This window comes from Mus caroli, unplaced genomic scaffold (genome assembly GCF_978045245.1).
Source record: "Mus caroli unplaced genomic scaffold, Mus_caroli_1 scaffold_8, whole genome shotgun sequence".
Taxonomy (NCBI): Eukaryota; Metazoa; Chordata; class Mammalia; order Rodentia; family Muridae; genus Mus; species Mus caroli.
This window is the reverse complement of record NW_028227263.1, coordinates 1,353,561-1,379,336: the sequence shown is the minus strand read 5'-3', so window position 1 is coordinate 1,379,336 and position 25,776 is coordinate 1,353,561. Positions and strand designations below refer to the sequence as shown.

Here is a 25,776-nt window from a genome sequence, read left to right as displayed (position 1 = left end):
AATGAAGAAAATACCTAATTAAAAAAATAAATTAAAAAAAAAAAAGAAAAAGAAAATAGACGGCATTACTATTTTGTAATTTAGCTGTCCCGATAGGAGTAGAGTCATGGCTGATTTTACTTAGTGTTTTGGCTGTAAGGACATTTTATCAGTATATATAAAATTCATAGTGAGTGATGGGTTTCCTAAAGATGCCTCATTCAATGATGTTGACTATACTCTCCCTGTCCCCCCACACTCCTTTCCTCTTTTGCCTCTCATATTCTCCTTCCATTTTCTCAGAGAATCTTTTTAGGATTCCCCTGTGAGAGAAAAATAAGCAGGTATTTTTCTAGGTCTGTCTTATTTAACTTCATATGGTATCCGATCACATCTATTTTCTCCTATAAGGGATATGTCATCTTTCATTATGGCTGAATAGCACTCCATCATGTATCTGATGGAGCTGATCCCATCACATGCTGTGCGGGTATCTCTGGTGCTGATTCTGGCTCCAGCCTCATGGGCTTATAGCTGTCTATGTCTTCTTTGCTAAACATTCTCCCGTTTCCTTTGTTCTGACCTGGCTTGTCATGGTTTGGGATTTCACTGATGAGTGCTGAGTACTCTGCGAGTCAAGTGTGTGGTTTACAAATGTTCACTGTGGTTTGTGTCTTTGTCCCTTCATCAGGGCTGTCAGAAAGGGGAGGCTTTGATCTCCCTGTAATCCTGCCTTGGCCTCTGCATCTCTGCACTGCACTGAGTGCAGGAGTTCAAGCAGGTGCTACCTCATCAGCACCCTGAAGAATTCTTCCTAGTTTTACTGAAAGCTTCAGGGTTTCACAAAAGGCTATCAAACATTTTCATAAAATTCTGTTTGACACTCATTTTTCCTGTGGATATGTAACTTTTCCAGCATTGTTGGCTGTAAATGACCCTGTCCCACTGAACTGTCTATGGCCTGGGAACCAGCTGGGTGCATGCACGCCTGTGTGCACAGATATGAGCATGTTCCTGTGCATCTGTATATGTGCACATAGGCCTTTGTTCCCTGTCCTGGGATCTTTCTTAGGTCTACAGTTATGTCTCTTGTCTCTCCACCAGAACCAGCCATACTTGACTACTGTAGTAATACTACATAATAAAGCTTGAACCTGGATAGATTCTTCTTTCCTTTTCTTTTGCAGTAGCATGTGTGTGTGCGTGTAGGTGCGCGCATGTGTACATTTCTGTAAGCTGATGATCTAGCCCAGGGATCCCATTATGCTAGACAAGCTAGAGAGCTAGGCTCAGCAGTTAAGAGCACTGGCTGCTCTTGTAGAGGACCTAGGTTCAATTCCCAGCACCCACATGATAGATCACAACTGACTTTAGCCCCAGTTCCAGGGGATTTGATGCCTCCTTCTGACTTCTGAGGACATTGTACACACATGTTATGCATACATACATGTAATCAGAACACATATACACATAAAGTAAAAATAAGTCTTTAAAAATAGATATGTGGTTTCTTTCATCATTGTGTAGAGTCAAAGCACAACTCCTAGACATGTTTTTATTGTATTTATACCTAAGAATTAATTTTTTACATTTATCTGTTTAGTACATGTTGGATGGGATAGGTATGCCTGTGGAAGTGAGAGGTCACTCAGGGGGAATCAGTTCTCTCCTTGCATCATGAAGACCCAGGGGTTGAACTCAGGTTCTGAGATTTGGCAGGAAGCGCCCTTCTCTGTTGAGCCATCTTGCTGGCTCTGAGTGTTCATCTTATAATCTGTGATCTCCATGTCTCAATGTATTATTTCTGGAGTATTCTTGATTTTTTTTGGGGGGGGGGTTTCGAGACAGGGTTTCTCTGTGTAGCCCTGGCTGTCCTGGCACTCACTTTGTAGACCAGGCTGGCCTCAAACTCAGAAATCCGCCTGCCTCTGCCTCCCGAGTGCTGGGACTAAAGGCGTGCGCCACCACGCCTGGCCGTATTCTTGATTTTCTAGACTCCTTGTGGTGTTCTCTAATTGAGAGGCAGGAAAACTTGCTTGTAGACAGGTTTTACTTTTTTTACCATGTTGTACTCATGGGAGCACCTGGTGCTGTGCTCAGCAGCAGCAGCAGTGAGAGATGACACCTTCACCTCATCCCGTGGGTACAAGCTTTTCCAGTAAAACACCTGTTCCTTCACTTTTTAATGACTGCAAGTTGATGGGTTTCCTGGTAGGTATTTTGGTTTTTTGTTTGTTTGTTTGTTTTGTTTTTTGAGACAGGGTTTCTCTGTATAGCCCTGGCTGTCCTGGAACTCACTTTGTAGACCAGGCTGGCCTCGAACTCAGAAATCCTCCTGCCTCTGCGTCCCGAGTGCTGGGATTAAAGGTGTGCACCACCATGCCTGGCTCCTGGTAGGTATTAAGTTGAGGAAATTTCCATCTTGTTTTTAATGAGAGTCTTTGCCACAGATAGATGCTAAATTTTGTTAATTTTTTTTTCAGGATGACACCTTTTAAAAATGAACTTTTAAAAACAAAATATTGAACCAGCCTTGTATCCTGGAATGAACTCCACTTGGTGTATATTTATTTTCATATATGGTTGAATTATAGTTGGTAATATAATTTATATACAAATAATATAGCGAGACAGAGGGAGAGGGGAGAGGGGAGAGGGGAAAGAGAGAGCCAGAGTCTCAGAATCTCAGATATCCTAGGCTGACTTTGCACTCACTATGTAGTTAAAGGTGACTTTTGAACTCTTCCTCTCCAGTGCTGTGATTACAGGTGGCCACCACCATGCACCATTTATGCAGTGTTAGGAATGGAACTGAGGATTCTACCAAGTGAGCTGTAACCCCAGCCCCATTTGTGGATATTTTTCAAGGATTTCCCTTCAGGAAATCCATGTTCATCTCTTGGTTTTGTGTTCATCTAATATTGATACCATGGTTCTTCACAAAACCTTATTTATTTTTCTGTTGTTGATATCAGTGTTCTTACTGAGGGCTTCATTCAGTGAACTGGGACATGTTCTCTCTTCTGTTTTCTAGGACACATTGTGCAGAATTGGAATTATTAATTTTTCTCTTACAATTATTTTAAAACATTTTTAATAGTTTCATACATGCATTTAATGAATGCTGGTTTTTTTTTCACCATCTCCTACCCACTCTCACTTCAAGTCTCCTTTAAATATTTCATGCAATTCCCTGGTGAAATCAGGTATGTCCAGAGGCCTCTTTTTCTTGCAAAACTGGGTCTTAAAACTAGGAATTAAACTTCCTAATAGGTATAGGGAATTATCCAAACTACCTATTCACATTGGGCATGTTTTAATTTCATTTCTTGATAAATTGGCTTATTTCATTCTTGCTATGAAATATACATGTGTGAAGCTGATTATAGTGTTCTGCCATAGCTGTTCTCTGTACAGTTGCTTCCTGCCTTGTCCATGGGGTATGTTGTCTGTGTGGTCTGTGCTGATGCCTCCTGATTTGTCCAAGGGATATGTTGTTATGCTGATGCCTCCTGTGTCCTCCATAGAGTATTTGTATGGTCTATGCTGATGCCTCCTATATCATCTATAGGGGGGTCTGTGCTGTCTGTGCTGATGCCTCCTGCCTTGTCCACAGGGTATGTTGGCTGTGTAATCTATGCTGATGCCTCCTGTATCATCCATAGAGTTTCAGTGTGATCTGTTGCTGATGCCCCCTGCCTTATCTACAAAGTCTGTTGTCTGTATAGTCTATGCTGATGCCTCCTGTATCATCTTTAGGGGTCTGTGTGGTATGTGCTGATGCCTCCTGCCTTGTCCACAGGGTATGTTGGCTGTGTAATCTATGCTGATGCCTCCTGTATCATCCATAGAGTTTCAGTGTGATCTGTTGCTGATGCCCCCTGCCTTATCTACAAAGTCTGTTGTCTGTATAGTCTATGCTGATGCCTCCTGTATCATCTTTAGGGGTCTGTGTGGTATGTGCTGATGCCTCCTGCCTTGTCCACAGGGTATGTTGGCTGTGTGATCTATGCTGATGCCTCCTGTATCGTCCATAGGGTGTCTGTGTAGTCAGTGCTGATGCCTCAACACTTTTCTTTGTATGAGTTATAGCATTATAACTGATGTGTATGTAGTTTATACTGCTCAAGTCAAGCTGAGTAACATTTCCACCTTTTCATGTAATTGTTTCCATATATTGGTCACCTTCAATACCTTCTCTAGTTATTTTGAAACATATGATTACTTGTAGAATATAATTGTTCTATTGTGCTCTATACCTCTAGGGTTGTTTCCCTCTTGTACTATGTTCTGATATCCATTATCCATCCTATCATTATCTCCTCTCTCCACTCCATATCCTGGATTCTTGATACTCCTCTTCTAGTATGTGCTCCTATTCACTCTACTTCTTAAGTTCTACAATGGGGCTATGTGGAATTTATCTTTCTGTGCCTGGCTTATTTCCCCTCATATGATGGCTATCAGGTCCTCCTGATTTGCCTATACGTTTGCAAAATTTGGTGTCTACTTTCAAGCTTCTAGAGATAGGAATACAGAATTTGAGATTCTTGATTGTAATGTATATGTTGAGCACTATGAATTCTCATGAACAATTGAAAAAAAAATGTGTTGTGTGGTTGCTCCGTGGGATGAAAGCTGCCCCTTGCCTGTCAGGTTTTTCATGCTCTTTGCTGCCCTTGTTTGTGCATGTATATCAGGATTGCTGTATACTGTTGCCACAGCTGTCTTGATTGTCTTGGACTTATGTTGTAGAATGTGCCTTGCATCATTTCTATTTTCTACTTGCCTGTGCCATTGTATTAAAACTAAATTTTTGTCCTCATATAATTATGAGGTTTTTTTAAAAAGAACCTGCTCTATTTTTTAGTTGCCATACTTCTGACCATTTACATTTAATGGAATTACTACATGCAAGGACTTATGCTAGTTCTTTGGGGTTTTCTGTTTTCTTTTCCTTCCTTTTTGTGGGTTATGCGAATCCTTACGTGGGGTTCCATTTTGGCTTATCTGCATTAAGTAGTATTTTTGAGTTCATCTGTTGCATAACTGTTTGCTCTAGGCACTGCACACACTAGCTTTATTATCACTTACTGTGGAACTTGTTTGAGTAGAATATATACTTTATTATTTTATGATCTTCTGCCCTCCCCACTTGTAATTGCCAAGTATTTCCTTTATGCGAATTTAGATTCTTATCAAATGTGCTACAGTTTTTTTAAAAAATGTGATTGTCAAAAAAAATTTAGAAAATTTGAGAAGGGGGGAATATTGCACATTTTTGCTCACCATATGCATTTTCCCCTCCTGCTTCACAGTCCTGCTTTTTAAATTATTTCTTTTTTTGAAGAGGTTACTTTATCCATCCTTTAAAAACATTGCATTTATTATTATTGTATTATGTGCATATGTGTGTATAATGTATGTATGTGAGGTTGGTACATATGCCATAACACACAGTTGGAGGTCAGAGGACAACTTTGTGAAGTTGTTTTTCTCCTTGCAGCTTGCTGTTGCTGTGGTGAAACACTCTGACAGAAAGCAACATGGAGAGGAATGGGTTTATTTGGTTTACGCATTCAGGTCACAGAGAAAGTGTGAGGGAAAGTCTTCGATTGGGGAGAGAAGTCAGGGCAAGGACTTGAAGCAGAAACCACGGAGGAACACAACTTTCTGGCTCACTTACAGGCTCATGCTTAGTGCCTTGGGCCCTCCAACATTAATTAACAATCAAGACAGTTTCCTACAGACATGCCCACAGGCCAATCTGACCTGGGCAATCCCTCAGCTGAGACCTTTCTCAGGTAACTCTAGGCTGTGTCAAATTGACAATCAAAGCTGATTAAGACAGGTGAGTTCTGGAGATTAACTCAGGTCATGGGGTCTATACTTGTGGTGCCAGCTTGCTGGCCCTACTTCTGGCCACCTTGACAACAGGTCTGCTGCTGATGGATTCATGTGAGTTCTTTGCTTTGTTCTTCCCACACACAGAGCATTTGTCAGTCCCCCCTGTCTTCACTTGCTAAGTCCTGGGCTGCCTTCTTTTGACTCCACGGTTGTTAATGAGAAGTTCAGCATTTTTTTTTCATGGCCCCTGCCTTATATTTAAGGCATTGTGTTCCTTAATTTGTTTTCTAGACTTTTCCATTGGCACTATTTTTCCATTGGCATCATTAATAATGATGTAACTTGATATGAACTTTCATGGGTTTATCCTCTCCTCTTTTCCCTCCTTCTCCTCTTCTTCTGCCTTCCAATGTAGCCCAGGCTAGCCTAGAACACACTATATAGTCAAGGCTGACCTTGAATTTCTGATCCTCCTACCTTTAACTCTTTGGTGCCAGGATTTTAGATATGCACCATCACTCTCGGATAACTCTTGTTTTTTAGTGCTGCCTCCATAGAGAAGGTGGGCATGAACCTTGCCTCACTTCCTTTAGGGAGAGCTGGAGTTCATGGCCTCTACAGATCCCAACCTGGAGAAGTCTCTGTCTCTCCTGGAAGGTGTGGGAATTCTGGCCCTCCATATGCCTTCTACTGATGTCATTGGTGGAGTAGCCTTGCCCCTGGACAGTGTGGCAGCTCTGCCTCTATTTATCTTCTGATGATAGCCCAGTGCACAGTGATGGACATATTGTGGCTGCCAGGTGACTGGAGGCCCAGGCTCCCTGAGATGGCCAAGCAGGTACTGGAGGGAAGGAGAGCATCCTTGATGCCAGTGGTTATATCTCTCTCCCCACCTCCCTGCCTGGCAGAGGTAGGGGCCCTGGTACAGCCACTCAGCTTAGAAATCCATGCTCTCATTTGGCCTTTCTGCTGGGGCAGGTAGAGACTGGCTCTGAGTGTCTGGCCAGAGTTGCTAAAATGTCCTTTGAGTGAAGAGAGAGCTTTGGTTGTGGGATTTCGCCCATCCCACTAGGGTTTCTGGCTTGTTCTGTGTGGTTTTGTAACTCTTTCTAGGACAGCATGAACACTGATTACCAAAGTACAGACCAAAGGAATTATTCCACCAGAATCTACCTCAGTGGACCAGTGAGCATATTAGGATGACTCACAGGAGTGCATATGAGGGGTACTCTCAGGAAGATTCGCGACAGTTGCTCCCAGGAGCCATGGGTCAGGGCTACATCTGCAGGAGCGTGGATGACTTACAGGCAGCTGCATCATTGGAAAGACCCACACCGAGCATGACTGATGACCAAGAAAGCAGCATCCCACGGGCTCCTTGTACACCTTGCAGGCAGCTCCACTGAAGAGCCCCACCCCCCAGCACTTGCCACTGTTCATAATGACTTGATCTTATGTTCTTATGATCTTATGTTTCTTTACTTCCTCAGCTTTGATTTTCTTAGTCCTGGGCACCTTGGGTCCCTCTTCCCTCCCTGAGGAAACAGCAGCACAACAAGCATGTGTGTGGGGCGATGAGGCCAAAGACCAGGACACCCACAGGTGTCCCCACTGGCCACCTGTGGCCTGGCTCCTGTTTAATTTGTGTCTGGTATCCGGGGCTCAGCTGCACTGGGGAAGGGGACCAGCATAACTACGCCATGTGTGTAAAGAGAAAGTCCAACTGTTGGTTTGTTTTTAAGCTCAGAAAAACCAAGGTCTGTGGAGAGTTGGACCCTGTGCCCCTTGCAGTCCCACCTGACAGTGCCCTGGCTCCTGTCTTTACAGGTCCAGAAGCTTCTCCACTCTCCTCGCCATCCAGAGTGCAGGCTGTGGCTGCTGTAGGGAGCCTTCCTGTGGGACCTGGTGTGCTGACACCTCTGGTGAGTGGGAACCTGGTTCCCTTGTCCTGTCACAGACACAGTGCTGATATTGCCCAAGACAAAACCATAAACCTGCCCGAATCCTTGTAGATTGTTTCTGTGATTTGTGTGTCGTGTGTGTGTGTGTTTGTGTTAAGTCTATAGTGTGGCTTTCTCTCTCTCTCTTTTTTTTTTTGGTCTTTTCAAGACAGGGTTTCTCTGTGTAGCCCTGGCTGTCCTGGAACTCACTTTGTAAACCAGGCTGGCCTTGAACTCAGAAATCCGCCTGCCTCTGCCTCCCAAGTGCTGGGATTAAAGGCGTGAGCCACCACCGCCCAGCTGTGGCTTTCTCTCTTTAAAAGAATAAACTGTATGTGTATGGAGTGTGTGTATACAGGTGCACATCTGTATGTGTATGGAGTGTGTGTATGTGTACAGGTACACATCTGTATGTGTATGGAGTGTGTGTGTGTGTATAGGTGCACATCTGTATGTGTATGGAGTGTGTGTATGTGTACAGGTGCACATCTGTATATACACATGTGGTCTGGGTTGGACATCTTCCTCTCTTGTTTTCCAGCATACATTTAGAAGTAGGGCCTCTCACTAAGCCTGGAGCACACCCTGGCTTTCTCTGCCCTCCATCACCAGCTTTGCAGATGTGTGCCGCCTTGTATGCACAGCTTTCTGTGGGTACTGGGGATCTGAACTCAGGTCCTCAGACCTGGGCAGCAGGCACTTTATCTTCTGAGCCAGCTCTCAGCCCCTATTGTATGGCTTTCAGTTGTCTTCTTTGTAGTGACTGTTGTATCACAGATCAGCCATGCCCATGAGAGATGATCTTGAATATTTCACTTTCCCAAAGCATTCTGGGTCACTTCAAGCCATGTTCTCTACCGGAGGGTGTCTCAAACACCTGCCAGTGCTTCTTTAGCCTAGAGGATTCACCCAAACTTGGGATGGGTTTTATCAGCCTTTGTGCTTGGGTTGACCTTTTCAGGAGGGGGAGAGAAATAGATGCGGATGAGCGGGGCTGGTAGTGCCTCTGTGTCTTGGAGGGTGGGTACGGGGTCCAGTGTCTCATTTCCATTCAGGGGCTGACTGTGGCTCCAGGCTAGTGCCTGCCCACTGCCTTTTCCAAAAATAACATTTTAGTCTGTTGATTGTGCTAGAATACACACAACAGAAACTTCCCACGTAGCAGTTTCCAGTGGATAGTTTGATGAGTTTTTCTCTGTCATGTGGTCATTCCCAGTGGCTTTCCAGAAGGAGGCTCTGCCCTATTGGACACTCCCTCCCTCCACCCCAAGACTTTTCATGTATATGGGTCTGACTGGGGACTGACACAATGAGATGAAATCTGACCAGGGTGTGATGTCTGTTCCATGTTGAAGTGTGTTTCGAAGCCTCAGTTCTTCTTATAGGGACCATTTTGCATTTGGGGAGGCTTATTGCATTGTATGGCTATGTCACATGGGTGGATGTTTTTCTTTCTCTTGGGTAGATGCTTTGCAGTGGGTGCTGTGGGACTCTTGAATTTTCAAGAGCTGGGTGATGACTGCCATCCTAGTGGATGCGCAGAGCTGTCCCATCGTGGTGTGGAAGGACTTCATTTGGCCATCAGCAGCAGGCCCTTTGTGGTATCTGTGCTGTGGGAGGTCAACCCATCTCTTTTTTTTTTTTTTTTTTTTTGGTTTTTCGAGACAGGGTTTCTCTGTGTAGCCCTGGCTGTCCTGGCACTCACTTTGTAGACCAGGCTGGCCTTGAACTCAGAAATCCGCCTGCCTCTGCCTCCCGAGTGCTGGGATTAAAGGCGTGCGCCACCACGCCCGGCAACCCATCTCTTTATCCTGAGAAATTTGAGGTCTGGGAGCCTAAGGGTTGGGTTTTTGCTTACAGAACCTTACAGTGGTTTATGCTGAATAACTTCGTGTACACAGGGCTGGGTGTGTACAATCAGGTGTGGCTGGGCTGTACATGGGGAGACAGCAGCTGGATGTCACCATCATTTTAGTCAGGGCCTTGGGTCCTTGGCTGTCTTGCTGGGGAGAGGATAAGTCACCCCAAGGTTCTGTGGGGCCTAGCCTCGTGCTCAGCAGTTCCTCACATATGTGCCAGGGAGCCATAATTGAGAAAACTGGTCCTTGTTGACCTGACATGTCAGCCCCAGGCCTGTGATCATAGGTAGGACCTATGCCAGGAGATGAAGCCTGGAGGACCCAAGATTGGGTGGAGTGTGGACAGGGAATGTGGCCCTTTCTTCCTAGGAGTTTGGCTTTATCAAATAGGTGTTACTCTTCCATCTCCATGCTGTCTATGCAATGTGAGCAAAATCAGGTCACTCTGTCCCCTTGCTGCCCAAAACCTAGTCTGTCATGGGGTACCATGGGAACCAATGACCCTCTCTTGGTGAGTGCTATTTAGCTGGACGGCAATGGTTGAGCTCAAGGACCTACCCAAAGCTGATGAACCATCTTTAGCATCTCTGAGATTTCTTTGGGGGACCTGCCACCAGAAGCATGTGATAGGTTGGCAGATGGTCCTAAACCCACAGATATCCTGATCCCTTGATCTTGTGTGACCCCAAGGGAACTGGCAACAAGACTGAGTTGAGGGAGGGCCTTGTGTATGGGAGATGGCCTGGATAATCTTGCTAGTCTAATGTCATTAAAGCCCTTGTATAGGGGCTGAGAGAAGCTTGGAGAGAGAGAAGATGATACCTCAAGAAGCCAAGGCAGAACCTGGAGAGATGCAGCCATGGGGGCAGGTGGGTAAAGTGCTTATTGTGAGAGCCTAGGGACCTGCCTGGGTTTGATCCTCAGAACCCACAGAAATGTAGAAGAGGAGGATGTAGGGTTATGGGGCCTGTGTCTTTCTGCCATAGGGCATACCCACTTGGGGAGGTAGGACAGGGGAAGTTGACTACTCTTACCTCACACTGTCATTGGGCGAGGGTTGGGTAGTAGGGAAGGCCGGGGACACTGCTCCAGGGGTGGGTAAGCACAGACTGAGGAGCAGGACAGCCAGGGCTGGCTCAGGGGTCCCTGGGCCTACAACATGGCCGGGGCCATCTGGTTTTTAGGTTCTCAGGGTCATCTGGTTCTTAGGCTCTTGGACACCCAGGCACCACTGAAAGCTGTGGAAGAGCTGAGAACAGAGTGGGGAGCCCATGGGATGGACCTGGCCTGGGGTTGAGGGAGAAAAGGGGAGAGCTCCAGCTGGTCCCTTGGGGAGAGTTCTTGGGTTGATGGGCAGCAGTCTTGAGCTTGACTTGGTGGCAACCATGAATGGGAGCACAGACTGCCTTCTATGGGAGATTAGACAGGGGCTCCATGGTTCCCTACTGCAGATCCCAGTGAAAAGAGACAGTCCATGGTTTTAAGGCATTTATTGTCATGGTGGAAAGTGAATGAGTAAAACCATACCCCATTTCTCACGGTGGGCCTGAGACCTTTTGCAGGGAGGAGTGTCTGGGAAGAAAAACTTATTGGCTAAGCCCTCCAGGCCTTTAGGTACTTCATTAAAGTGGAGATCTGTCTTGAGCCTATGTGACCACAGGTCATGTCCTCTACATGTGGAGGGGGTTGGGGCATTGCCCTTACATAACTGATGGCCACAAATCTATGGAGGGCTGTGGCTAGTGACAGGGGCCTGGTGCCTGGGAACAGGCTAAGCATCTACCATCCCTTCAAGGTCTCTGGGGTTTTGAGCCTTAGCTCAACTGGGAACCAAGCTACCTTTCATGGTCCCACAAGAGGACAGACTCCATCAAACAGTTCTCTGACCTCGATATGTGTGACATACATACATCTTATATACACACAATGATGATGATGATGACAACAATGAAGAAGAATAGGAGGAAGAGGAGGAGGAAGAGGAAGAAGGAAGAGGAGGAGGAGGAGGAGGAGAAAGAAGAAGAAGAAGAAAGAAGAAGAAGAAGAGGAAGAGGAAGAAGAAGGAGAAGGAGAAGGAGAAGGAGAAGGAGAAGGAGAAGGAGAAGGAGAAGAAGAAGAAGAAGAGGAAGAAGAAGAGGAAGAAGAAGAAGATACAGCCATGGCTCAGGGATGTCTGAAGCCACAGGAACTGAGAGATGCAGGGGGACACTCTTCTGGGCTTTGAGGGTCTGGGAGAGTGCAGTATTGCTTACATAGATCTAGCTGGGGGTCCTGAGTTGTTGACATTGGCTTCCAAGAGCAAAATCTCTGCTGCTTGAGACCAGGCTTTTGTACTTTGTAGAATGGTTGTAGGAGACCTTCACAGGATGTGATGGGCTCCTTTTCAAGCCTCTGGCTTTCACTCAGCAAGAAGACAGGTGTGAGCATCCATTTCTGAGGGCTCAGGTTCCCTTGACAGCACACTGGTTACTGTGGGAACTCCTGGTGGTGGTTTCCTAGGTGGACAGCAAGGATGGCAGGCAGCACTGTCCTGTCCTGTGATCTTTGGGATCCTGAGGCTGTGGGGAGGATTAGCTTTTGTGAACAGAGTGGATGAGGTAGAGGTTGGTAAAAGGACCTGGCTTGAGGTAATACATTGGAGATACAGGAAGATACTTGATATCCTGCTGTGAATTCTGCTTGAGCACACACTGGAGTACTCATGCGCATGTAACACACACACACACACAGAGAGAGAGACAGAGACAGAGAGACAGAGACAGAGAGAGAGAGAGAGAGAGAGACAGACAGACAGACAGACAGACACCAGGCCCAGAAAAGTTGGCCTGGAGTCTATGACATGATGCACATCAGACCTTCAATATGAGGGACTCTCAGGGAATGTTGCAGGGATCAAAGGTGAGGCAGGAAGGTGGATAAGAGACCACCAGGACATCACCTACCCCAGGAACTGTGGGCCAGTTTTGGCTGTCATTCCATGTGTGGTCCGTGAGTCTAGAACTCTCTGGACCTGCACAATAGCAGCTTCATGTTTTCACCCGGTAGAGTAAAATGCAGCTAGAGAGTCAACATCAGCACCGTGGGCTTTGTAAACTGCAGCTTTGAGAAAGTGTGTCTTGTTAAACCTGAAATGTCACAGTGGGGATCAGGCTCAAGTGCTTGTGAAGGTGGCAACAGTGATTGAAGGCAGGCAGAAAAGAGCCGGTGCCAGGGATGTGCAGGCTGCAATGTGGATTGAGCCCTTGGCTTTGAGAGCCTGTGGAGGTAAAATGGGGCTCACAGCCACTTCCTTAGAAGTCCTGCCCTAGGAGAGGCACACCAGAGATGGACGGGATCTAACAGCAAAGGTGGCTTGGCTTTCAGACCCTTGGCAAACAGTGTATGCTGTCCAGCAACTATGCCTCCAGGAGATGGGGTACAGGAGAGATGTGAGCAGGCACCATACATTGGACCAGAAAATGCCACTGGAACAGCATAGGTCACTGTAGAAGGCAAGACGGCCACATGGATACCATGCCTCATCAGGTAGGATTCTGATCACCTGAACTGTACATGGTGGACAGCCACCCTGTCTAGGATAAGCAGAGCCATGGCCAAAGCTGTGGGCATCCACACTGCTGTGAGCAGAATCAATGACAGGAATTCCAGAAGTCAGCAGAAGTCTAAGCAGGTAGCCTCTGGCTAGGAAAAGAGGACTTTACTTTAATGGGTAGGGGCCTGGTTTTATCTTTTAGGGTTATTTTTCTTGGCAATTTACAAATTGATGTAAGATTCACGTAAAACTCTGGTGGCCGACTGGATCTGGAATCAACTGGAACAGTCCTCTGGGTGCTCCCGTGAAGGATTTTTTTCTCAGATTATTTGAAGTAGGAAGACAGACCTACACTTGATGTCAGCAGCAGCCCAGATAAAAGAATGGGATGAAGGAAACATTGCTTGCTTACCATTGCTCTCAGTGGCAAGTTCAGAGGCCGACCACTGAGCTTCACCAATACCTGGACCAATTTTATCAGCCTTCTGCTGTAGACAGAGTCCCAACAGCCCTTCAGGACTGAGCAGCTGCCAAACTCTCCATCACTCTGGGTGAGCTAGCTAGAGTTGAACTACCCAGACAGCATTGTGAAGGCCAGCATGACACATCCCCTTTTAAAATGCCCCCATCCTATTGGTGCTCTTCCACTGGAGAGTGCTGTCTACTATGCTTACCACTGTAAAGTGTCCAAGTCAGTGGTTCCTGAGTGCTGTACAACCATACCACTGTCTATTCTAGAATGTTCTTACCTCCCCAAGAAGAAACCCCTAGGTCAACAGCAATCACGCCTTACCTCCCCTTGGCTCTGAGTAACTATACTTCTGGACACTGTATAGAAGTGGTTAGACAGAATATGGCCTTCTGTGCTGTGTGATTTCACTTGGCATAGGGTCCTCAAGGCTCATCCGCACTGTAGCCTGTACCAGTGCCTTGCTCTTTTTCATAGCTGGAGAACATTCCATCGCCTGGGTCCTTATAGACTGATTCTACACCTTGATGATTGCCAGTGATGTGGTGATGAGGGGGAGGATGGCAGATAGACAAATGCTTTTACTGCTCATGGATTTGGAGGAAGGAGGGAAACTGCCCACAAAGTGACAAGCCTCTCTTGGCTGGCAGACTGACCAAATAGAGTGGCTTACTCCTGATTGCACACTGAGGAGGGGAGGGACATTCCTGCCACTCTCTTAAGGTGCAGCAACCCTTCCTGGATGCCAAGGACACTTCTCAGACCAAGTAACCAGTTTCCAGCTGGAAAAATAGGAGCTTTTTCCCCCCACAGTGATGGCCAGCCTTGCTCCAGGTTGTAGGGTGGGGATACTTTGAAACCAGCTTTCTGTTGCAAGGTGTCATAGAGACTGTAGGGCTCAAGGGGTCATGGAGAGGGGATGAAGCTTGGCACAGTGTAGCAGGTCAAAGTCCCTGAGGAGAGGCCAGAAGGTCACTGGTGAAGGAACAGTGTGGTGATGCCAGGACCATGGAGATCAAGGACATTGGAATACCAGGACAATGGGAGGATCACCAAGGACAGCAGCAGCTGTGGTGTGGAGTCTGCCTGAGCCTATGTGATATGTGTGCTGTTCAGGACAGAGCTGCAGAGGTGGAGCTGCCCAGGCCTGTAGGAGCCCAGAAGATGGTGAGCGAGGGCCAGATGCAAGACTCTGAGCTACAGGATGTAACGTGTACTGCTGGGCTTGGTTTTACTTTGTTCAGACAGAGACGGTTCCCAGGTTCTTCTCTCTTGGAATAAGAAAGTTCTTAGATTGATTTGGATTTTTTTTTTCTTACAGGAGCTCACAGTTGAGAGATTTTGGACAAAAGAGACATTGGGTATTTTAAAGAGACTGGTCTTTTTTAAAGTGTTGAAATTTTTAAAAAATTGTATAGGTATGATGTTTGCCTGGTTGTATGTCTGTGAACCATGTGCATGCAGTACTTGTGGAGGCCGGCATAGGGTGCCAGGTGCCCTGGAAGTGGAGTTACAGACAGGTGTGAGCTGCCGTGTTGGGGCTGGGAATAGAACCCAGGCCCTCTGAAAGAGCAGCTGTTGGTCTTCATCCCTGAGCTATCTCTCCAGCCCCAAGTGCTGAAATTGTTAAAGACTACAGGAATTTAAGTCACACTTAGTTTTTCATTGTGATATTAACATAAGATCTTGGAGATAAACAGAGAGGATATTATGATTTAATAATTATGTATTTGTGTGTCAGTTTGGCAAGGGGTCAATTTCCTGGTTAGTGCTTTGTCGACTTGACATAAGCTAGCGTTCTCCTGGGAGGAGAAACCGTAGTTGAGGAATTGCCTCTACCAGATTGGCTTGTAGAAGAGCCTATGGAGCTTTTTCTTGATTAATGATTGCCGTGGGAGGGCCCAGCCCACTATAGGCTGTGCCAGCACTGCACAGGTGGCCTTCAGTTGTGTAAGAAAGCTGAGCAGGCTATGGAGAGCAAGCCCGTAAGCAGCGGAAGTTACGGAGGAAAACTGCTTATGAGCTTGCACTCCATAGCCTCTGCTTCCACTCCTGCCTCTGGGTTCCTGCCTTAGCCTTCCCGATTCTCTCCATGATGTGCTGTAAGCTGTAAGGTGAAACTTTCCTCCCCAAGTGCTTTTGGTCACTGTGTTTATCACAGCAATAGAAAGCAAACCAGAACAGAAGGGGTGCTGCTGGCCAGGGGGTCTCAACTCCACTGCACTGAGGCCACCCACAGAATTCACAACCCCCCAAAGGGACTATTCAAACTTGAGCCCTTCCCTGTTCCTGAAGGCTTGGCAGGAGGTGGAACGAGTTGGCCCAGGCTGGCCCTCTGAAGGCTTGCCTCTTTTCCATGTCATTAGTGGCTCTTGTATTGCTTTGGAACGTGGCCTCCTGTGTGTGGGCACACTCAGTCAGGTGTCGGGCCTTCCTTCCTCTGCTTTAGGCGCCGAATGGAGTAGGTGGCTGAGTTATTCCCTCCTCTTAGCCAGCAGCTGCTGAGCCGCACACTGAGCGCTCTGTGGGCTGAGGCTAGTGGGTCCTGAGCTTCTGCTTCAGTAGCTTGGGCTGCTCCCGTGGAGAGACAAGAGCAAGATGGACTTGGGAGCTTTGCAGGCTGGATCCCTGTGCCAACGTGGAGGCACTGGCCAGGAAGGGTGGTGGGCTGAGGCTGCTCCAGGCATGGAGGTTGAGGATTATAGAATCTCAGAACATTCCCTCACCCTTCTCTGCTCCTCCTTTCGAGATCAGGTGTTTTGCTCAAGTGGGACAGAGTTGGGGGTGGGGAGGTGGATAGAGGGACCTCCAGATCACTGCTCTTCAGCTGGTGGCCTCCATTACCAGTGTGCTCCATTTATAAATCCAGGCAAGCAGTGCCTTCTCACCTACAGACTCAAAGCCCCTTAGAGTCTATCAAAACATTCTGTCTTGGGTATTTGAGTTTCTCTCATCTACCTCATTGCACAGAAGATAAGGAAAAAATTCAAGTTCTCTGAAATATTCTAGAATAATTTTAAGCTTTCTTCCCTCCTCCCCTTTCCATGTACATGCATGTATGTATGCATGTTTTGCATGTGTGTGGGCATACATCTGTAGATGTGCATGCATGTGGAGGGCCCTGGGGTTGATGTAATCTTTGATCGCCTTTACCAACTTAGTCTTTGAGGGTCTCTCAATCAAACCCAGAACTCATCAATTGGCTAGTCCTGCTAGTCAGCTTGCTCTGGGGATGCCCAGGCTCTGCCCTCTGAGGCTGTAATTACAGGGGGGGGGGGCTGCCATATCTACCTGATATTTGTATAGGTTCTGAGGATCTGATCATGGTCCTTACATTTGTGAGGCAAATGCTTTAACTGAGAGCTATTTCCAAACCCAGTTTTCAGTTTTCTCAACAGTAGCTCTCAGTGAAATAATCTCTCATGTACACCAATCCCTTGGGTGTATATTTTTCTGGGATAAAAAGGCTTGCTGGTTAGCACCCAATATCAACGTGAGCAGGTGCAGGTGTATAAAACAAAATCACTTCTGGCAGTTCTGAACATGGCTTCACAACCAACCTTCTTAGGCCTGAACCTCCATAGCAGCAAGAACAGCATTCCCCAAGGGAAATGGCTAGTTGGCCCCCACAGTCTGACTGTCCATCTCAGCAGCTAGGGTTAGCCCTTGACCGGGGCATGCAGCCACTCCTCTAGAGTCCAGGATTTGCCTACCTCAAGATCTTCTCCATGTGAGCCTGCCATGGGTTTACATATCTCCTGACATCCAGTGGGCATGGCCTTTGTGCTCATCATCTGTCCAGAGTTCATCTGTCACAGGGGTTGGCGTATTCTACATGGCAGGATAGCTTGGTAGGAAGCTCGTGTCCTGTCTGTGGTATTTGGGAGTCACCTGCAGAGAACCATTCTCAGATTTGGCCTTGGTGGCCACCACAAGCATAAAGCTTGTCCCTCAGTTATCCGAGTCTCTGCCTTTTCCCAGTCCTGGGGTTACTGGGGACACACTGAACATTGCTAAAGCTTTGGGTCTCCCTGTATCCAGTTTCTCAGTGTGGCAGGCATGATCTTGCTCTTGTCCTAGATGTACTAGATGATGGCCTGTGAAGACCTGAACCATGTCTGCCCATGTTGGCCTTGTTTACAGATTGACTCTTTAATGAGGTGACACAGTACAATGAGGTCAGTAATCTGGGTCCTGTTAAACAGGGAAGGATTATAGGAGGTAACTGGGACATAGGCCCACACAGAGAGGCCATGTAAGCACAGGGGGATGTGGGCATGTTTGCATGGAGATGTTGCTCACCTGCTGAATGTGTTGCTCACATGTAGTGCTGAATATCTGCTTTCTCTATGAGGGGCTTGACCATGGGAACAGCTGAGACCCTCAGGAGACCCTCAGGAGACTGAGGCCTTGAGATCATACCTGTTAACAGTCTCCAGTGGGACAGGGCAGGTTTCTGACATCAAGACAAGTGCTCTGCACCCCCAAAGTTCTATCAAAGGTAGATCTTTGCCTCGGGAGGGTGTACTACTTAGTAGTATAGTTTCTTGTATTACCTAGGGGGTCTCTTTGTTGGCACAGCTTTTATGAGTTCTTGCAATGGCTGGGACTCTTCAGAGGTATAGCTGCTTCTGAGTTATACCCATGCACCTGAAAGTGACCCCAGCAAGCTCACTGTTCACCTAACTGCATCAGACAGAATTCTTTCTTTGGTCTGCTGGTGACTTCTCTGTCTAGGATGAATGATGTTTCTTTACGTCTCCCTAGGAAAAGTCCCATGACACATGGGGCAAAGCCTGGTCTAGTGGATCTCTGGAGAGACCTATCCTGGTCATGCCTGCATTCTAGACTCCTGCCTCTGAAATGTGAGCTGATGCATGTTGGCTATGTGGCTGCACCCTTGAGAAATGTGCTCAGAGATGCCAGGCAGGGAGCTGCAGAATAGGAGGTGGCACTGTTTGCTGCCACTGCTGTGTGGATTAGGGGGGTGGAGACCCTTCTCAGGCCTTAGTTTCCTCCCTGGATTGGGGTTGGATTTAAGGTCTCTTCTATGTGGGCTGAAGAAGCATCAATGCCAAGTTCAGTTCCAGCATGGACCCTGGAATGGCGCTGCTGGCTGCAGATGTGTTTAAAGCATGGATGCCTCTAGCCAGTAACCTTGTCCCCACTACTTGGCTTTCCTAGAGACCAGGGTGAGTGACTTGGAAGCAGGATAGAGATGCATAGAGGATGGCTGTGTGAAGATACTGGGAGAAGACACCATCTGTAGGGAAAGGACACAAGCCTTGGGGGAGCCCTGACACACATCTGTCTTAGCTCTCCAGCATCCACGATGACAGGCAGTGGGTGCAACTGACCACAGGCTATAGACTAGAGCTGTGGGTGGCCATGAGGGGCTCCCAGCCTGTTCCCTTAAGATTCAAGATTATCCCAGGCCATCTGCTCCTAGAGAGATAGTTAAGAGCACTGAGCCCAATTGGCTTTCCAGAACCCACATGACTACTCACAACCATCTGTAACTCTAGTTCCAGGACATTTGACACCCTCTTCTGATCTCTGTAGGCATTGCACACATGTGGTATACAGATATGCAAGCAGGCGCACACTCATGGACATGAAATAATAAACAAATTAATAATAAATAAAAGAATTACAGGTAGTAGCTGAGGCATATCAACCCCACTGGGTTGTTCTCGCACTTTCTAAAAGTTTATGTTCCTGGGCTGGAATTAATTCGATCTACGTTGGCGTGTGGGCAAGTGTGGTGTGGTTTATTTATTGTGGATTGACAGGTTTTTTTCAAACATACCATCTGTAGGTGTTTTATAGAAGTTTGTGTCTATTTTAATTAGCAATTGTACTGGGTTTTTTTTTTTCTTTATAGTTTTATTTTGTGTGTTTGTGTGTGTCTGTATGGGTGACCTAAACTTCAACTGCGGACCTCTTGTCCACGGCATTGTTAGTGGGGAACTTTCTAATTTTTCTGTTTTGTTGGTTTCCGAGTTACCGCCCTCATGAGAAGAAAAGCTATTTTAATTGTCCAGAGCACACCACCTCCTCCACAGCTTTCTGTGGGAACAGCGTCGTCCTGTGTTCTCATCTCCCCTACCCTGTCCCTATTGGTGCAGAATGCCAGCAGGTAGCATCTCTTAAATAAAGCAAGGCACAGGCTGGGTGCCCATGGCTTGTTTGTATAAATACCATGGTGTTGGCGAAGCTGAGCAGCACAGTCACCGCACACCTGGAATAAGACAAGCCACAGCCACCAGCTGCCAAGGTCTACACGTGCAACTAGAGATGACATCTGTCCAGGACAGTCGGGGTTACTCTGTTATCCCCATGATGCAGTCAGGCCACAGTGGACTCTGGTTGTCCGCTCTGGGGGGCATTCTAGGCCTGGTGGATTCCCCAGGGCAAGCTATGGTTCGAGTGGACATGGGCTGTTATCAAGTGAACCATCTGTGTGAACATGGGCTGTTACCAAGGTGACCCTTCTGAATGTGGGTAGGCATTGAGGTGACCCCTCTGTGTGAACATGGACTGTCACTGAGGTGACCCTGTAGCTTGTCTTTGCTACTTTGTGAGTTCTTCTTTCTTCTACCTTCCTGTACCCCATTCTTCCATCCTTTCAAACCCCTAACAGTAGATGAGAGAGAAAAGGGATAAAGGGGAGAGGAAAGAGATTCCTGAATAAAATCAGAGGTCGGAAAAGGGGTGACATTATCATTAGACGACTTCATGCTGATTAGGGGCGCTGAGTTCCTTGGGGCAAGTTTGATCTTCACTGTCAGGATATCTAATTTCTTCTTGTTGTTTCTTTTTTGTGCACGACTGTTTAACAAACTGTGACCAACAACAACCAACACCTTACCTCCTGGGTCCTAGCATTTATAGACCCCCTTAAAAGTCCCCAGAGTACCAAACAGTACACAGTCGCAGAAATTATCTGCAGCTGGCAAAATCACCCCCCTGCACAAGGCAAATCATAGTCAGCTGCTGTTGGCAATCTGAAGCAGCCCCATATCCTACACCTGGGATTAAAACAAAAACACGTTCTTATAATATTTCTGTGTTTTTTAAGGGAAGCAAAAGTTTCACTAGATGAGAGTTTCGTGTGAACACGGTATGCTTTATTATTAATTAAAATTGCCTTTCCCAGTTTCCTGTGTGTGTATGATGTGTCCTGATGGTTCTCACCCATTCTCCCATGCCTTGCCTCCCTCTGTCTCTGTTCACTGCTGATCTCTTTCCCACATTCCTCTCCTTTATTTTGTTTCCATCCCTCTGGGTTTGTCCAGGCCTCCAGGGTGGCCTTGGGGCTGGGTCTCTCCAGGAGCTGGCAGACTCGGCAGCTGGTGCACAGCGAGGGCAATGGCACACTTTCCCAGGGTCACCTGGATGTCCCTGGGCTCCCAGCCCACCACCTCCACCGTGTCATGGAAACTGTTCCAGGAAAAAGCTGGAATGATCCAGAACTTACCTTGTTTCCTGCATTACTGCCCTGCATTTGAAAATAGGTGGTTTTTTCAATCTATTTCAGTGTATTGTTGGTATCAGGATGGAGGCTAAACCCAGAACACCCAATGTCTCCATTTGGTGGAGGAGGGGATCCCCCCAAGTCTTTCCTACCCAATCCTCAGGCTTCTTAGCCCCTGTCTCCATTCTCTCCTCTGTTCCTCCCTCTCCTCTTCCTCACTGCCCCAAAAAGAAATGTATCATTTTGTCCCATTTTCAGTATGAGAAGCACTTAGAGCTCACAAGAGAGTCACAGAGAAGCAGGAGGCACCGGGTCCCCGTCTTCCCTAGTTGGCAGCTGTTGTCTGCTTGTCTAGGCTCTCCATTCATCCTGGGCTTGAAAAGTCACAGGGCGTTTGCTATGTAACTGAGTCCACAGATCAAAAAGGAGGGACTCTTGAGTCTCAGGACTTATGTTAGATAAGACTTTGTGTTCTGAACTAATGGGGTGGGCAACTGGAGAGGGGGCAAGACTAGACATCGGGAAGATCGTGCCTCACTGAAGAACTCAGCCATCGAGGGATTCAGGGGACAGAGAGGTGCAATTAGGAATTTAACAACTGTTTTGTGCTAAGCAGCAATGTACCAGTGGCTTCTGCCTTCTCTCTCTGCTGACCGCAAGAGCGACAACAAACTGCTCCACTCTCTGACTCCCCCAAACTCTTGTAGTTAATGGAGGCTTTTCACAGCACCCCAGCTCTGCCCTCTAGGACCTTAAGTCCCTCTTCAGTATCCTTTCATTAGCCTCGATGGCCAAGTGCCATGCTCATGTACCCACCTCAGCTGTTCCTTCACTGGTCCTGCCAAGTCCTCAGAGATAGACCTGCGAAGAACCAGTGAGATCCCAGTTCTTGCTCTTGATCCCCGGAGGTGACATGGGAAGTTCAGAACACATTGTTGCCTCAGGGATCCAAGGATCTTTCTAGTGCAGGTTCTAGTACTGGAGTTTGTGACCCCCAAAGCCTGTTCCTCTCAACTTTTCCTGGAACTTTACAGCAGTATCCACAGGCTGCCCAGACACACTTTCATCTGATACTTAAGGACCTAGGGAGAGGATGACATGAGATGCAAATGGCCATGTCCTTCATGAGGGTATTGAGTTCCTAGACTGTGTTACTGTCACCTGGGATCTCCTCCGAGAGAAGAGCAGATCTCATGAAAATCACTTGCAGTCTAATATGTCCTCCCCACACTGGGGTGGAGGAGGCAGGAGAGCTGACATCCACCTGAGTCTTGTGGAGGACAGGAGGACAGCCAGCAGCTCCTGTGGTAGTTAGCATTGACTGTCAACTTGAGAGGATCTAGAATCACCAAGGAGACGGTTGTGTCTGGCTATGACCATGAGGGATTATCTAAACGAGGTTGACTGAGGAGTGAAGACTCATCCTGAGTGTAGGCAGCACCACCATGGGCCGCTCTTCAAACCGAATACAAAGGAGAAATGGATCTGAGTGCCAACATTCATATCTCTCTGCTTCCTGATAGAGAGCACAATGTGGCCAGCCACCTCATGCTCCTACCGCCATGCCTTCCCCACTATGATGGGCTGCATCCCCTTGGACTACGAGCCGGAGAAAGCCCTTTCTCCTTTAAGTTGCTTCTGCCAAGGTGTCCACCCCAGCAACAAAAGAGCACCACACACAGCTCCAGCCCAGGGGCTCACAGATGCTCCAGGAACATGGGCTAGGCTGGTCCCGAGGAGTGGTTGGATTGGCTTATGAAGGATATGTCATAGCTCTACTCATAAGACAATGATGCCAGTGGACAAGCTGTCCCCAGGTCTTATTTAGCCTAGCTTCTCTCTCTCCTGCAAGCCTTTGGTCGGTGAGTGAGACCCACATCCCAAGGTAGGATGAGCAGGATCTCAGTGGGGCTGAGAGCCCTGGAGCAGACAAAGTGCGGAGGCATTTCAGAAGACAGGTCTTTGGGTAGGCATCTGACTGTGGTCTGATCAGGCTTTGGAGGGGAGAAGTGAGGGCAGGCTCAGGCTGGGTTTTGACCCCTCTTAAGGCTTTGGGCACTGAACATGAAGGCTGCTAAGTGTGGAGGCCACTGGGCGGTATCACATCCTAGGACCTGATCCCAAGAACCCAGCACATGGCTGGCTAGGGCTGGATTGTTTTAAACTTTCCAGACATATTCTCTGAAGAATACCAAAACATTGGCATTCCGATTGCAGAGGACTCTGGTTCCCACAGCTCTCTGAATAATAGTAATCAACCAAGTCCAGTCTGGCCTAAATACTGTCATCAAACATCGATGATGGCAGGTTGGATAGCCACATCCCCACCGAGGGCTGTCCCAGGTAGACCTGTGCTTGGCAGTCAGGGCTTTGGGGACTGCAGGCTTTCTTCAGTCTTGGCCAGAGTTGGTGTCCCTTCAAGGGTCATCCCACTCTGTGCCAGGACTGGCACTGGCTATTGAGGGCATTAAGAACTCTCTACAGAGCTGTGTGAGTCCAAATACTTGCTTCAATATTTTAAGTGTTTTGGTAGCACATATTCCAACCTTAAAATGCCAGAAGCATTTCTCTTCTATGTGCCTTGAGGCTGTGGTGTGTGTGTGTGTGTGTATGTGTGTATATGTGTGTGTGTGAGTGTGTGTGTATGAGAAAGAGAGAGTGAGAGACTGGGGTCTAGAGGTCTTTGTTGGGTATTCTACTCTATCTCTTTCAATCTTAGTTTTCCAGACATAGTCTCCTACTGAATCACTTTGCCTAGATTAGTGGTTCTCAACCTGTGAGCCTTGACCCCCTTGGGGGATTGTTTGACTTTTTCGCAGGGGTCATCTAAAACCACCAGAAAACACAGATATTTGCATTATGAGTCATAGCTGTAGCAAAATTACATTTATGAAGTAGCAACTAAAATAATTTTCTGGTCAGGGGTCACCACAACATGAGGAACTGTATTATTAAAGGGTCACAGGGCTAGAAGGGTTGAGAACCACTGCTCTAAATCAACTGAGCAGCCAGCCCCGGGATCCCTCTCATCTCTACATCCCCAGTGCTGGGATCACAGGTACATGGAGTCATGTCCAGTTGTTTTTGTGGGTGCTGGGAATATGAACTCAAAGCCTTATGCTTGCATGCCAAACACTTTTCTAACTGAGCCAACTCCCCATCCCATAGCTCTATAAGCCTGTTGTTTGTCACACCTACATCTCAGGGACTTTACCCAGCTCTGGTGGACATTGTGGTTTAGACTGTGCATTGGCCTCAGGTCCCAACACTGACAATGACATTGGAGATGATTGTAGCAGAGGTCTCATGGGAAGAGGCCCTTCTGCTTGAGGTCTTGGCTGATGAGTCTTTCTGTACTTGTCCAGCCTAGAGTAGAACCCATCAAGGCTGCCTTTTTCTCTGTTGTAGCCAAGGTCCCTGATTAATAATGTCATTGTACTTTAACCAGGTCAGATGCTGCAGAAATGTAACCAAGATGCTGACTGTTCCAATGATGGGTTGGTCCATGTGTTCAACCTCGTGTCTGTGTATATACACTTTATACCCAAAATGTTAATGGCACCTTTAGTGACTCCTGGATTGTAGGGCTAGCTGGATGCTTCTCCATCATTTTGTAGGCAATGTGAGGGATTCGGTTACCCTTTGTATGTTGATCTCCTACCTGTATGACCTGTGACTTTCTTTGCTAGTTCAGTTTATCTTTAGCTTCTCTTGGGCTTTCAGTGTAGTGTAGGTAATTACACAAAAATACTGATTACCTCCATTACTTCCCAATCCTTGGGCAAGGGTTCACTTTCCTGCCTGCTTGTGTTAGCTGGAGATGCTATGACTCAGTGCTTCTGTCCAAATTAGGGAACGTATTGCTCCCCAGCATTACAAGGGGTTGATTCTGATGGAGGTGTCCCTTGTTCCTTAGTGTCTATGGAAGACTGTCCATGGCCTGGATTTTTTATTCCTGCTGCACACAGGGATTTACTGGACACAGGGCGGAGAGCTACAGATGGGACAGCATAGCACAAGAACTCACGGCCTGTGGCTCTTTACATCATCAAACCTTTGCCTTGCTTGTCCTTCCTATGCATGATGGGCAGCTCTGCAGAAGTGTTATATGATGGTCCAGGTGTGTGATAAAGAAGGCAAGGGAAGAGCAGAGTACACTGTAGCTCTGGAACTCTTTTTCTTATTTTAAAGATTTATTTATTATATTTATATGAGTACACTGTAGCTGTTTTCAGACATACCAGAAGAGGGCATCAGATCCCACTACAGATGGTTGTGAGCCACGTGTGTGGTTGCTGTGAATTGAACTCAGGACCTCTGGAAGGGGAGTCAGTGCTCTTAACTGCTGAGCCATCTCTTTAGCCCCGCTTTGGAACTCTTGGATTCTACTGTAAAGAAGCTAACGTGCAAATCTAAACTAAAACCAGGTAGCACAGGGTCTGCTTGCAGTAGGAGCCAGGGCAAAAGCTGGCTGGAGCCTGAAGAGACACACTATGTGTGCTCTCCATTATCTGGGTGGAGAACTGAGTGAAGCAATTGTCTAAAATTGCCCCAATGCTGATCAAGGAAGGATGGGAGCCACCACATGGGTTGTCTCATTACTGGTATCAACTAGGAATGGCACTTGCTTCCGGGACAATAACAGCACCCTCTCAGCAACTTTTTTTTTTCAA

The 25,776-nt window shown here is 47.1% G+C and overlaps 1 protein-coding gene across 3 annotated transcripts in view; it reads left to right on the top strand.

The window, feature by feature from the left end:
- Shank2 (SH3 and multiple ankyrin repeat domains 2) overlaps positions 1–25,776 on the top strand; it is a 453,640-nt gene that overhangs the window by 15,757 nt on the left and 412,107 nt on the right. For all 3 annotated transcript variants that reach the window (XM_085841131.1, XM_085841128.1, XM_085841127.1), the window contains exon 2: positions 7,654–7,748. The gene's annotated coding sequence lies outside the window, so the exon portion shown is untranslated. The remainder of the gene's footprint in view (positions 1–7,653; positions 7,749–25,776) is intronic.